The sequence below is a fragment of the Lissotriton vulgaris genome, chromosome 1_1 (genome assembly GCF_964263255.1).
Source record: "Lissotriton vulgaris chromosome 1_1, aLisVul1.2, whole genome shotgun sequence".
NCBI lineage: Eukaryota > Metazoa > Chordata > Amphibia > Caudata > Salamandridae > Lissotriton > Lissotriton vulgaris.
The window spans coordinates 1,202,122,264-1,202,136,439 of NC_141685.1; positions in this window are offsets into that span (position 1 = coordinate 1,202,122,264).

Below are 14,176 nucleotides of genomic sequence, written 5' to 3' on the forward strand. Positions count from 1 at the left end.
CAAGCTCACTGAAATCCAGACACACCAGTGCCAAAGCACAACGCACAGGGTTTTGGAATTTACAATGAGTTCCATTCATACTTGCAATTTCAGTTAAAATGGCTATTTCTCTGGACCTCTATCAAACATATAATGTAATGTAATGTAAGGTGAATTTGTAGAGCATTGCTTGCCACCTGTGAGGTATCCAGGTGCTAAGTTGGTGAGAGTAGGCATGTGGTGAGGCTGGGCCTGACCACACACAGTCTTGATGGCCCTAAAAGATGACTCATTGAAAAGCCAGGTCTTCTGCTTTTTGAAGCATAGGCGTTGGTGTTTTGAGGGAGGTTGTTCCAAGATTTAGCAGCTTGGTAGGAGAATGATCAACCTCCCTTCCTGCCTCTGTGGCTGCAGGGTATGTGTGATATTGAGAGTGATTCTGATGAAAGTTGTCTAGTGTGTGGCTGGAAGGGAAGTGGGTAAGTGAGGTATTCAGGTCCTATGTTGTATAGTTACTTGAATATGTGTGAGAATTTTGAACTGGCAGCGATTTTGGGAACTATCTTAGGAATGGTGTGAGACTGGCAGTGGAGGTCAATGAGACTGGCAGTGGAGGTCAATGACAAGTCTGGTGGCAGCACTGTGAATTGTTTGAAGTCTGTGAAGAAGATAGATTGAGACGTTGGCATATGGTGTGTTGCTGTAGTTCAATGTGCTTGTGATTAGGGCCTGTGTGATGGTATATCTGTGTCAAGTAGCAGCCACTTGAAGATTTTATGTAACATGTGGAGGATTCAGAAGCATGATGGGGTGATGGCATTAACCTGGGACCTCAAGGTGAGGTTAATGTCCAGGTTGAGGGCTAGGCTCCTAGTGTGGTCCATTGTGGTGGGTGTGGGTCCGATTGCAAAGGGCAACAAGGTAGAGTACCAATAGGAGCTCTTATTCCCAAAGATCAGCACTTCAGCTTTTGTGGTGTTAAACTTGAGGCAGTTCTCTTTCATCCAATTGGCCATTGTGGCCATGCATTGGTGTTAAACTTGAGGTGGTTCTCTTTCATTCAATTAGCCATTGTGGCCATGCATTGTTTGAAGTTTGTCTTGGTGGTAACTGTGCTATCTGAGAGGGAAAAAATGAGCTGGGTGTCATCAGCGTAGAAGATGATGTTGATTCTGTGGGATCTGATGAGGTTGGCAGTAGGAGTCAAGTGCATGTTGAAGAGGGTGATGCTGGGTCATAATCCAGGTGTGAATTCACAGATATGGTCCTTGGGTTCCGACTTTAAGAGAGAGGAAGGAAGCTATCCATTTGAGTGCTGCTCCTTGTATTCCCAGTTTGCGTAGTCTGGCGATGAGTGTGTGGTAGGAGACGGTGTCAAAAGTTCAAGGATGATGATTGCCATGGTCTGTCCATGGTCAAGGATGGTGGCAGCAACGAGGGCAGTTTCAGTGCTGTGGTTGTTTTGGAATCATGATTGCGAGTTTGTGGCATTCTAGGTGGGCAGACCATTGTCTGGTGATGGTCTTCTCAAATTATTTGGCAGGGAAGGGAAGCAGCAAGATGTGTCGGGGCTTGCTGAGTACTTTGGGATCGGCTGAGGATTTTTTTTATCAGAGCGGTGACTTCTGCGTGTTTCCAGCTATCTAGTAAAGTGGTTATTTAAAGGGAGGGGTTGATGATGGATGGAAGAAATTGCAGTGCTGGTCATGGCTTTACCCAGGTTGTAGATATGGTAGGGGTAGGAATCTGTGGGCCCCCTTGAGTGGACTGTCTACCTATTGAGGACACTGCAGCAAAAATAAAGTAAGAGGGTTCCATGATGCCAGTTGATAGTCTTTGGAATGTCTGGAATGGTGTGGCTCACTGGTTAAAGGCAGCAGACCCGAGAGCAGAGGACGGCCCGGGACCAGGGTTCAATTCCCGACGCGGCAGGGTCGTGGACCAGGGTCAGCGGACTCGATAATTCTCGTCTCAGTGCCTACTCTAACAAGGGATCACACTCGGCAACTCTGGGCATTAGCTTGCCTCATCTCCACAACATCCCCCCACATACACCGGGGATGCCTGGTTTCACCTTGGAGATACCCAGTAGGGACCATCTCACAGGGAAGCCAGGACGGGTTCCCCAGCGGTCTACTGCGCAGAGATACTCCTTTGGGAGTCGATTCTAGCGCATTACAAACCCACAATTAATTAATTAATTTGATGGATGAAGTTAGCAGGCTGGTAAGGTCAATGAGGTATGCTGGGGTTTGAAGTTGCTGTAGATGTTGGTAATTGTTTCATGGAAGAAGTTGGAGATGTTTTTTCAAAGTTCTTGTGTAGGGGTGATGGTGTTGGTTGGGTTTGTGAATTTGATGATGATAGTGAAAAGTTCCTTGCACTTCATTCAAAGTACTTTATTCGGTTTTACATGTGTTAAAACCATACAAGCAGCATTGCAACATGGGCATAAAACTTTGTAAATGAAATGAATTGTATAAAAATTGGGGTAACTATCATGTTATTTATCATTTTTAAAGGGTATAGGGTGTATCAGTATAAACAAAATTAATAACAAGATAAAAAAGACTGTTAGGACTCTCCTACGTTTCTGGATTGTAGTGCTGATTTAAGAAATCCGACTACATATAAAGTGCTTTCGGTTTTAGCATTTGCAGGTAGCACAGGGCCGGGCGAACCTGGTTAAAATGTTATTCTTTTAGTAAAGGTTTCAATAGAGCCTCCGGGGAGCGTTATAGAGAGGACAAATAAATAAAAAATACACCAAGTCCTGCGGAGACATATTGTCGCAGCCACAGGGGGGTAACATCTGGCCTCTATATGATCCCATAGGTACAGCTAATAATAGGTGCTAGTAATCCAGCCGAAACCTTGTTAGTAGAAACCGCTCATGATTTGTAATGGGCCATGATAGATATGACTCCAGTAGGGATGTCGTTTTAAGCATTGCAAATTTGCGTATGCTGGGTTTTACCAATTCCAACTCCTCTCTAGCTAGTTTTTTCATTAGTGTGAAGTTTTTTTTAACAAACTCTACATCAGCGGTGACAATCAGGTCTGGGTTTAAGAAAAGATCTGGGCGCCCCAGCCCAGTAAAACAACTTTTTAGATATTTAAGCCATGGTACATTAAGCATATGGTCCTGAGATAACACTTCTCTTAACAGCTGATGGTTAAGGGCCAGGTCTTTATTTAGCCAGCACTTAAGCCAAAACAGTGGAGGCCGTAGTGCTATAGTATCGCCAATAACGGGTATTCCCGTTTCCTTGTGTACTATTAGATTGGCTGTTCCCTTGGGTACCCCCAATAGCTGTTTCAAGAAAGTGTTCTCAGCCACCTCAATACATTCGACTGGTGCGTACCCTCATAGTTCACTGCCGTAACTACCTAGTGCAACACTTCTTGCCTGGCATATCTTCAATATTGCGGCTACTGGACGTTTGCCCATTTTAGTCGCAAAATTGAACATTGCTGAGTTAGCCCTTATTATCTCCCCTCTTTTCCTTTGTACCAGCGGGCCCCATTTTAACTGGTCGTCAAATAAGACTACCAGGTAAGAAAATGATGTAGTTATAGGTACCTTCTCTGCATTTACCACGAATGAGTACTGTTTCTTTGGGCGCACCCCTGCCTGATATATGATTTGGTGTTATTTATGGCAAGATCGCAGTCAGCCATAAAGCCGTGAAAGGGTTTTTATAGGGATTGCAGGCCTCTGGTTGTTCTTTCCAGAAGAATAGCATTGTCTGCATATAGCAAGACGGGTGAACCCCTGTGCCCAACATAAGGGGCCCAACATAAGGGAAATCAGTGTCGGTCTTTACCAGAAACGTGTCCAACTCGTTGATATATAGGTTAAAAAGGAAGGGGGCCAGAATGCAGCCCTGCCTTACTCCTCTCTCAACGGGGAAGTCCCTGGATACCCTAAGGTCTAGAGAGTATCTTACATTTGCCTCGGTGTCCTTGTGAAGGTCCCTTATGAAGTAGACCAGGGAAGGCTCCTCCCCCATGGCACCCATGAGATCCCATAATTTCCCCCGGTTTGCACAATCAAACGCAGATGAGAGATCCATGAACGCCATGTAGATGGTGCCCCATCGGGCCATAGCATACTTCCAAAGGACCATGTATAGATTTAGGCATTGTGCTAGTGTAGAGTGGCCAGGGCGGAACCCGTATTGAACGTCCGATATAATCCTGTTTTCCTCAGCCCAGGTTGACAGTCTGTTCAAGAGCACACCTCCCACAACCTTAACCACAGAATCGATCCGGGAGATCGGTCTATAGCAAGTAGTGCTATTCCGATCTCCCTTCTTGAACACAGGTATGATCGTGGATGTACTCCATGACCCAGGGCAACCCAGGGATGCTGCTGCATTGAGTACTGCTGTAAGAACCGGCGCCCATAGTGCCATGTTTGACTTATAAAGGTCCGGAGGCATGGCATCAGGGCCGGTGCTTTGTTACTCGTCAGCCCCACAATTCCTCTCTCAATTTCACTTGGGGTAATATGCGGTCATGTTGCACCCTGCCCGCCCTCCCGCAGGTCTACAGGGGAGTGTTGGCCTTAATATGTAGCTAAAATGCAGTACCCAGTAATTTTCAGGGATATTAGTGCCTAATTCGGGTACCCCCACCTATGTCAAAAAGGGGTCTATTGACTATACCCCAGAATTTCTCACTGTTGTTCAGAGTACTGGGGTCTAAAAGATCCTTCCAGATCACTTCTTTTAGTTCACCCTTACGCTTTGCAAGCGCTTTTTTATAAGATGAAAGCAATGAACGGATCTGCAGGCGGTCTCTTGGGGTGCCTTTCAGGGCTGCCTTTAGCTCCCTGGTGGCGCTTGAGCAGGTGTGATCAAACCATCTTGGGTCCCTAGACTTCGGGGCTGTTACCGGGGTGGTCAACAACGTCCCCACTTTGGTTGTGATTGCCCCCATGGACATTCTTAGGGCCTTTGAGACAGAGACAGGAGATACATAGGATTCAAGTTCCGGAGCACATGTTTTGTGAATACCATCGTAAAGTGCGTCCAGGTTCACTTTTGACCACTTGAGATGGCGCCTTCCGTCTGTGGTTATAAGCACCCTGAGAGGTAAGGACTTTTTCCGTAAAGACGATAAGTTCCCAACCAGATGGATACAGACAGGGTTATGATCGCTATAGATGCTGTTTAAAATTTCGAAACCCAATAGACGGGGTTGTAAACCCTCCGTGATTAGAATATAATCTATAAAGGACCTCCCTGAATTGGCCTTGAATGTGGGGACGACCTGTTTGCTACCAACATCCACCACAGACATAGTGCTTACATGATCATGTTCATTCATTAAATGGTTAAGGGCATCGCCCTAACTTGAATGTTCAAAATGTATGCCACCCATTCTGCCACAACCCAATTCACCCATGGCAGTTTTTGTTGGATTGCCACATGAGTGGGTGTTAAAATCCCCTGTTAGCATCATACACTGTGGAGCTTTTCTGCAATGTTGTTGGATAAAGCCACCCAGTTGATCAATCTGACATGTCCCTGATGTGTTCACTGCATTATAAAATTAATTAGAAACACCTTCTCATTCCCTCGCTTCAAGATGACTGCTTGAATATTACTGTTAGCACTAGTTATGGGGGTGATTACACATTTCAGGGCTAGAGAGGTATATATAGCCAAACCGCTTTTAGCTCTGCCACTAGATGAACGTACGGCCGGGACAAAAAAGGCCATATAACCCTCTAAAAAAAGGTCACAATCCACCAACCAGGTCTCTTGTAAACAGATCACAGGAAATATCCTGATGAACTCCACCCACTTTGGATCTTGGAATTTCCCTGCCAGTCCAGCGACATTCCAGGAAATTACATTATAAGCAACCTTGTTACCTGGGGGTGCAACGGGAGCAATTTTCGGGCTCTTGGCTTGGGCAACAATATAATCCCCATCCCTAGGTTTGCCTGAACCGCCTTCTCTCATATGCTGAAGTTCGGAAGGCGGCGTTGACTCTTCAGGTGTTTCAGCACTATTTAGTCAGTCGCAGTACTCTAGAGAGGAGAGGGCTGCAAATCTATTGCATAGGCTAGGTAAGGTATTAGAATTCCCCTGGGGAACGTGGTTAACTTGATTGCTGATTGGTCTGTGAGGATCAGTTATTTCTGGTTGGATACTCTGGGTGATAGAAAAATCCCAGGGGGAGGATCTGGATTCCAGTGTTGGTGTTAGGAATACCAGATCTATTTCCTCTAAATAGCCTCTCGACAAGCGTGCGGTATTAAAATTTACAACAATACAGTCCCCCCCCCTCTAGAGTTTCCCACCCATCCCACCCGACGAGCCATTATGATGTTAGGGTCTATTTCAGGGCTTACTGATGCATTATTGCAAAGCCAATGAGTCACCTTGTTCTTAAGTTGTGAATAAACTTCGGTGGTACCATGGGGGAGGGGCGGTACATTACCCAGGATTTCCACCAGTGGTGTAGATTTGGGGGGTAGATCTAGTACTGTAGGGTTTGAGGCATTAGTGGGCATTTTACACTGGGATCTACTGCCGGTGTTCCTGGGGCCTTGGGGTGTAAGATTGAGATTTAACGTTGGTGGGGGCCTGTTCGGAAACGGACACTCAGCAAAATCCCCCATCTGCTCTGTAGATATCACAGCACCCAACACCCCTCCCATGGATGCCCTGGAGTTAGGTGAATCAGTAATTAAATGTTTCTCTATTGTACTTAGCCTGGCTGCAAATGCATCCAGCTTCGCCATCACGGGATTAATTATGGACGATAGCCTCTCTTCCAACTGTTTTAAAATGTCTGTTGTCCCCTGAGGACAGTTGTGGCCTGGCACTCCCGCTGTCAAACTAGTACTGTCCTCACCCCCCTTATGGGTATCTAAAGCTGGACAAATAACTACCGGCCCTCCCTGCTCATGCATGTCGTTCCTATTTTTAGCCTGTTTGTGATCTCTTGACTTGTTTTGGGAGCACTGCGTGCTTTTCATTTTTTTGACTGGTCTTTTCCTTTGGGCGCTGGCAAGATCTTTGATTGCCTGGTGGGGGTAGAAGGGGGAGTGGGAGATGGTATTGAACATGAGGAGTTAACCGATGTTGGCGGTTCAGGGGTAGCCTGCTGTTGGTTGGGTATAAGACTCTGATTTTCATAGTTAATAGACATATAGCACCACAATCAATCAATCAATCAGTGACACTTATAAAGCGCGCTACATACCCGTAGGGTCTCAAGGCGCTGGGGGGGGGGGAGCCGCTACTGCTCGAACAGCCAGGTCTTCAGCTTCTTCCTGAAGGAGAGGTGGTCTTGGGTCAGGCGCAGTTCGGTCGGGAGGGAGTTCCAGGTCTTGGCGGCCAGGTAGGAGAAGGACCTTCCTCCTGTAGTCGCTCTTCGGATGCGGGGGACGGCGGCGAGGGCGTGGTTGGCTGATCGGAGGTGGCGTTTGGGAGCGTAGAAGTTGACTCGGCTGTTGAGGTAGCTCGGGCCTTGGTCGTGTAGGGCTTTGTGTGCGTGGGTGAGGAGGCGGAAGGTGATTCTTTTGTTGACGGGGAGCCAGTGAAGGTCTCTCAGATGTCCGGAGATGTGGCTGGTTCGTGGGATGTCGAGGATGAGTCTGGCTGAGGCGTTCTGGATCCGCTGGAGTCTCTTCTGGAGCTTGGCGGTGGTACCGGCGTAGAGGGCGTTGCCGTAGTCCAGTCGGCTGGTGACGAGGGCCTGGGTGACGGTCTTCCTGGTCTCGGTGGGGATCCACCAGAAGATCTTCCGTAGCATGCGTAGGATGTTGAAGCATGCCGAGGAGACGTTGTTGACTTGCCTGGTCATGGAGAGGGAGGAGTCCAGGATGAAGCCCAGGTTGCGTGCATGGTCTGTCGGTTTGGGTGCGGTGCCCAGGGCGGGAGGCCACCAGGAGTCGTCCCAGGCGGAGGGAGAGGAGCCCAGGATGAGGACCTCCGTCTTGTCCGAGTTCAGTTTCAGGCGGCTGGTCGTCATCCACTCGGCTACCTCTTTCATCCCTTCGTGCAGGTTGGCTCTGGCGGCGGCGGGGTCGTTGGTCAGGGAGAGGATCAGCTGGGTGTCGTCGGCGTAGGAGATTATGCTGAGGTTGTGTTTGCGTACGATGGCCGCGAGGGGGCTCATGTAGACGTTGAAGAGGGTGGGGCTCAGAGAAGATCCTTGGGGGACGCCGCAGATGACTTCGGAGGCCTCTGACTTGTACGGTGGTAGGCGGACTCTCTGTGTTCTTCCGTCGAGGAAGGAGATGATCCATTCCAGCGCCTTGTCCTGGATTTCGATGTTGCTGAGGCGCCGTACTAGGGTGCGGTGGCAGACCGTGTCGAATGCCGCGGAGAGGTCTAGGAGGATGAGGGCCGCTGTTTCTCCATTGTCCATCAGGGCTCGGATGTCATCGGTGGCGGCGATGAGGGCGGTTTCGGTGCTGTGGTTGGCTCGGAAGCCGGACTGTGAGGGGTCGAGGGATCCGTTCGTCTCGAGGAAAGCGGCCATCTGCTTGTTGACGGTCTTCTCGATGACTTTGGCTGGAAACGGGAGGAGCGAGATGGGGCGGTAATTCTTGAGGTCGGTGGGGTCCGCTGTTGGTTTCTTGAGTAGAGCGCTGAGTTCGGCGTGTTTCCAGCTCTCAGGGAAGATGGTGTTGTCGAAGGATGTGTTGAAGATGTCTCGCAGGTGGGGTGTGATGACAGCGTCGGCCTTGTTGAAGACGTGGTGAGGGAAGGGGTCGGTCGGTGATCCGGAGTGGATGGAGTTCATCGTGCAGATGGTGTCTTCGGTGCTGATCGGGGTCCAGGCGTGGAGGGTGGTGGTGGGGGGTGGTTGCTCGGTCATGGTGTGCGTTGGTTGGTTGTTGAAGCTGTTGTGTATGTCCGCGATCTTGTTGTGGAAGTATGAAGCGAGGGAGTTGCAGAGGTCTTGCGATGGGGTGATGTCGTTGTTTCCTGCGCTGGGGTTGGAAAGCTCTTTCACGATGTTGAAGAGCTCCTTGCAGTTGTGTGCGTTGTTGTCCAACCGGTCCTTGAATGCTGTTTTCTTGGCGGCGCGGATCAGCTGGTGGTGTTTCCGGGTGGCAAGTTTGAAGGAGGTCCTGTTGTCCGGTGTCGGTTCCCTTCTCCAGACTTTCTCGAGGGCTCGGCAGTTCTTCTTGGAGCTCTTGAGTTCGTCGGTGAACCATGGGGCTTTCTTGCTGCCGGGTCTGCTGGGCGGGGTCCTCAGTGGGGCGAGTTCGTCCGCGCAGTTGCTGATCCACTTCGTGAGGTTGTCGGCGGCCTGGCTGGGGTTCGCTGAGCTGGCAGGAGGGTGCTGGCTCAGGGAGGTGGCGAGCTGGTCTGCTGTGATCTTGTTCCAGCTTCTGCGGGCGGCCTGTTGCTGGTGGTGGTGGGTCGTCGTTTTCTTGAAGGTGAAGTGGACGCAGCTGTGGTCCGTCCATTGAAGCTCTGTGGCGTGGCTGAAGTCGATGTCCTTGCTGGATGAGAAGACAGCGTCGAGTGTGTGTCCGGCGAGGTGGGTGGGGGTGGACACCAGTTGCTTGAGTCCCAGGTTGGCGAGGTTGTCGAGCAGGGTGTTGGTGTTGCGGTCGTTGTTGTTCTCCAGATGGAAGTTGAGGTCTCCCAGGAGAATGTAGTCAGCGGAGGGGAGGGCATGCGGGCTGACGAAGTCGGCGATGTCCTCGCTGAATTGTGTGCGTGGTCCAGGGGGTCGGTAGATCAGGGTGCCTCTGAGGGTGGTGTTCGGATTGGTGTGGATCTGGAAATGCAGGTGTTCGGCGGTGGTCAGGGTGTTGTCGGTGCTGGTCGTGAGACGGATGGTGCTCCTGTGGATGATGGCGATGCCTCCTCCCATCTGGTTGGCGTTTCGGTCCCTCCGGACGATCTTGTAGCCCTCTGGGATGGCGATGGCGATGTCGGGAGCTGAAGAGGCGTTCATCCAGGTCTCCGTGAGGAAGGCAACGTCTGGAGCTGTGGTGTCGAGGAGGTTCCAGAGTTCGATGGCGTGTCTGTGGACGGAGCGGGTGTTGAGCAGGATGCACTTGAGGTGGGTGCTGCTGGTGTTCGGCTTGGTGGGTGCTGGTGCGAGGCAGGTCCGGATGCAGGTGAACTTGCAGGCGTGGCAGCTGAAGGGTCCGTGGGTACGTCGTGGAGTGGCTTGATGGCATTCTGGGAGTCGGCCGGTGTTGAGAGCGGTGAGGGTGGCGGCGGAGTACGTCAGGCAGGTCGGTCGGGGTCCTCGTGGGCCAGGGGTCCTGGCACTGGGCGCGGTCCAGGCGCGGACGGGCGTAGACGGGCTTACCTTTGGCGCGCCTTCGGCGCACAATCGGCGCGCCCGCTGCGCGTGACCGCTGCGCGTTCGCACGGTCGCCATTTAAGGCGAAGTGGGCGGAGCAGCTGGGAGGTGGGAGCGGGGAGGGTACAGAATAGAAAAAGGGGCGGGGAAAAGCGGCGGTGGCGGGAAGGGAGGGCGGAGGGCGGCGAGGTAGGCGGACAACAAGGAAGGAAAACCACAACACGGGGAAAATAAAAATTAAACAGAACAGGCACAAATTCTCGACAAAACAAGGAAAAAATGAAAGTTATACAAAACAGGCACAAATTCTCGACAAAACAAGGGCAAAAACAACCGCAGCGGCGGCAGCCGGCAACCGGCAAACGAGGCAGCAGCGAGGCAGAGGGCAGGCAAGGGGCACACGCAGCAGCTGGTGGCCGTGCGGCGCGGGGGTGTCCCACTCTAGTGGAGGAACCTGAGGTAGGAGTGAATTAAGAGGTTCTAGTGATAGCCTCCGCTCTGTGAGCTGGATCTCGTTTATTAACACGGACTCAGCCCTGGAGAGAAATGCATCCAGGGTCCCCGCAACTCTCCCCCCCATTTCCTCCTTTGCTTGTTGACTTACTCATGTCCTAAGTTATCGCTTTTCTTGATTATACACTGGTCAATTACCCACAATGAGTCACTGTGTTGCCCAGATATGGCCAAGGCAGTTATTCCGCAATTAACTTTCTATTTGTGACAGATAACTGTCGACAGTGTTCTCCTTAATACCGGAGCCAAAGTTATTGTTCCGCTTACTTCTGATCTTGATGTAGAGTTTTGGGGGGGTGGCCCAGCCCAGCCTCTGCCAACCGCTGACGGGCGCGGATGGGCCCGCCCTTGGCCCGGACGTGCCTGCGCACGTCCTGCGCAACGGAAGCCCCCGTTGTTTTTTAATTTCCGGAGTCACGTGTGGCAGCTCCTCTCCTCTCGCGGGACCGTGCTGACCTCTGGGTCTTGTGGTCTGGGCAGCGCACGGTCTGCACCGAGGAGGAGCGAGGAGCAAGACACCACCAGGGCCAAAGCAGCAGGGTTCCCCCGTGAACGAGGCTTCAGAGTCCACACCACCAGAATACCACCAAGAGTCAGGGTAAGTAAATTACAAAGGCGCGTCCCCTTGCACTTGTTGGAGCTAGTTTAGATTCTCAGGGTCAGGGCCTTTTTCTTAGACACTATCATCATCACATGAAAGTGACCAAGTGCTGCCTTGTAGGTATTTCTTGTGGTGGTTCCTCAGATGGTTCTCCATTTCTTTTTGAGTTGTTTGATCTCAGAGAGTCCAAGAGAGTTTGCAGTCTTGTACCAGCTAGCTCATTTGTTGTTTTTCAGAGGTGCCGGGGTATTGGCTTAGGTCTTTATCCAATTGTTAAAGTTGTTTTTGTCATTGATGAGGTTGTTAGTGAGGTCTGGGTAGTTCAGTTGGAGGGTGTTGAGCCATTCTGATTCTATAACTTTCTCTAGCAGCAGCTTGAGGTGTTGCTTGACTCTGTAGGGGTGGTTGGTAGCCATTTTTTGCGGGAGTGGACAAATGAGTGGTCCGTCTTTGTAGGTGGTTCGATGTAGCTAACTTTACCTTGTCAGTGGAGAAGATGGTGTCCAGGTGTGTCTGGTGATGTGGTTAGCACCTTGTCTGTGAGGTCGTCAAGATCAAAGTTGAGATCCCCTGGGAGTATGGGGTCTTTGGAGTATGAAGACATTTCTACTGCAGATTAAACAAGACTGCTGCTGTGATTGTAGTCGGGAGTTGGAAGGGTAAGGGGATATGAGAGAGGATGGGAGAGAAAAATAGCACCACATATGATCACTAAGGGTTGGCTTAAGCAGTGGAAGGATACATTATCCAGTCGGAGCACTGTGAAACTGAAATGCTTCTGGGTGGGACATACGTAAGAATAGGGACGAACGCTTAGGAATCAGGAGAAAAACGTGAGATGGAATCAGGAGAAAAACGTGAGATGGAATCAGGAGAAAAACGTGAGATGGACAACAAACCCATCCAATCATGAACAAGGGACTGAAGTATAGGTAATATACTGGTAACATGGTCTTTTCTAACAGACAGATAAAGCAGCCTGTAACCAGTTACAACAGTGGAGAAGCTGTCGTATTTCACCTTCCCAGTATCTGTCACAATGTCGTTAAGTCTACATCTCCACACCATTGTATCTCTGGCTGTGCAAATAATGATATTGAAAAATGGAAACATATGAATTGCTGGAAATAATAAGGGATTGGAACTAGTAAAACATATTCGCTAAAATTGCCAAGATGGAAGTATAACTGGAGATAAGGTGTCTGACGCACATGACAAGAGGAAGACTGCCCTGAAGAAGTCGTGGGAAATACCCGATACAACGAAACACGTTTTGGGCTGGGCAATTAAGAAACAAAAAATGAAGAACAAACTACAGAGAATTCTAAAATTATTGTGTGTTTTATTGATTGATTGATACTTTATTCGATATTGTCATATCATAAAAGTACATTGATCATAAAAACATTGGCATTAAAAGTACATACATTAAAATTGTATAAAAATTTCTATATACAATTACATTTTCTATATACAATTAAAACATGACACAACCCAGAAATACAGGACAATATTAGGTATCACAAAATTTAAAAGTAAGTTATTAATTGGCGATCGTATCCATACGGCCTAAGTATTGGTAACATTGCATATCCTTGTGCGAGTGAGCCAGGCCCCTGATAAGTACTTTGCCACACCGCAAACAATGCAAAGTGGGAACGTGTTGGTTGTAATGATATGGAGAGCAACCTGAAAGTCTCTAGTTCCAAGCTCCCTGCAAACTGGTTTAAGCCATCTCTGTTTTGCCCTCTTGTAGGTTTTACAGCCGAACAAAAAATGTGCAAGGGATTCTGTTTTGCAGGGACAGCAAGGACATGCACCGTTCAGTGACCTTGAATCTTTCCATCCTTTAGTGAATTGATTTAGAGGTAGAGTTCCATATCTCATCTTTAAACAAATCACTCTATCTCTAGGTGTTATCAGGTCAAGAAACGGTTCCAGCTTTCTGATTGGTTTATGATTTATAAATTGCATAGTTAGGGTTCCCCAACTTGGATTCCTCTGTTCATGAGCCTCCACCCACTCCCAGTAGATTTTCTTTATTACTTGCTTTGGAGGTGGTGCCTGGGTGGTCCAGGATTCAGTCAAACCCAACTTCATAACCATCTCTTTAAGTTTATTTAACCAGTGTATTTTGCCACCGGAGTTCAGTGAAATCAGTTCGTCCAACACTAGGGCATAATTTGCTAGCTCTGGGGTCCTCCTTAAACGAACCCAGAACAACAATGGACGCAAGTGAACTACATCTAAGATGGTGCTTTTGCCCATATCCAGGTACAAAGGTTTCAGTGGGGTAGATACCGGTAAGGCAACCAACTCCCTAATAAATTTATTCTCTGCCTTAATCAATACCTCAACATTTTCTCCTCCCCATAATTCTGCCCCGTAGGTCGCTGAGGGCATCACCCTTCCTTCATATACAGCAAGAGCAGGGCCAATTGGTCTACTGACTGATGATCGCTGGCTCCTTAATATAGCACCAAAACTCTCCTGAGGTTTAGCTGCATCTTGGCTATATGGGAATCCCACCTCATTTTACTCTTTATCCTTATACCCAGATAGTCAAATTCCTCCACCACCTCAAGTGGAGTTCCATTAAGGGTGATCTGGGGATTCCTTCCCCTTTTTGGGGGGGGTAATACCATCAACTTTGTTTTGGTCACGTTAATGGTAAGTTCACGCTCATCACAAAATAGACTGAATTAATTTGTCCAGAAGTTTTTGTAGGCCCACCGGGGTTTTGGCCAACAGGAAAGTTGGAGTTTTCTCTCCTGCCAAGACCGG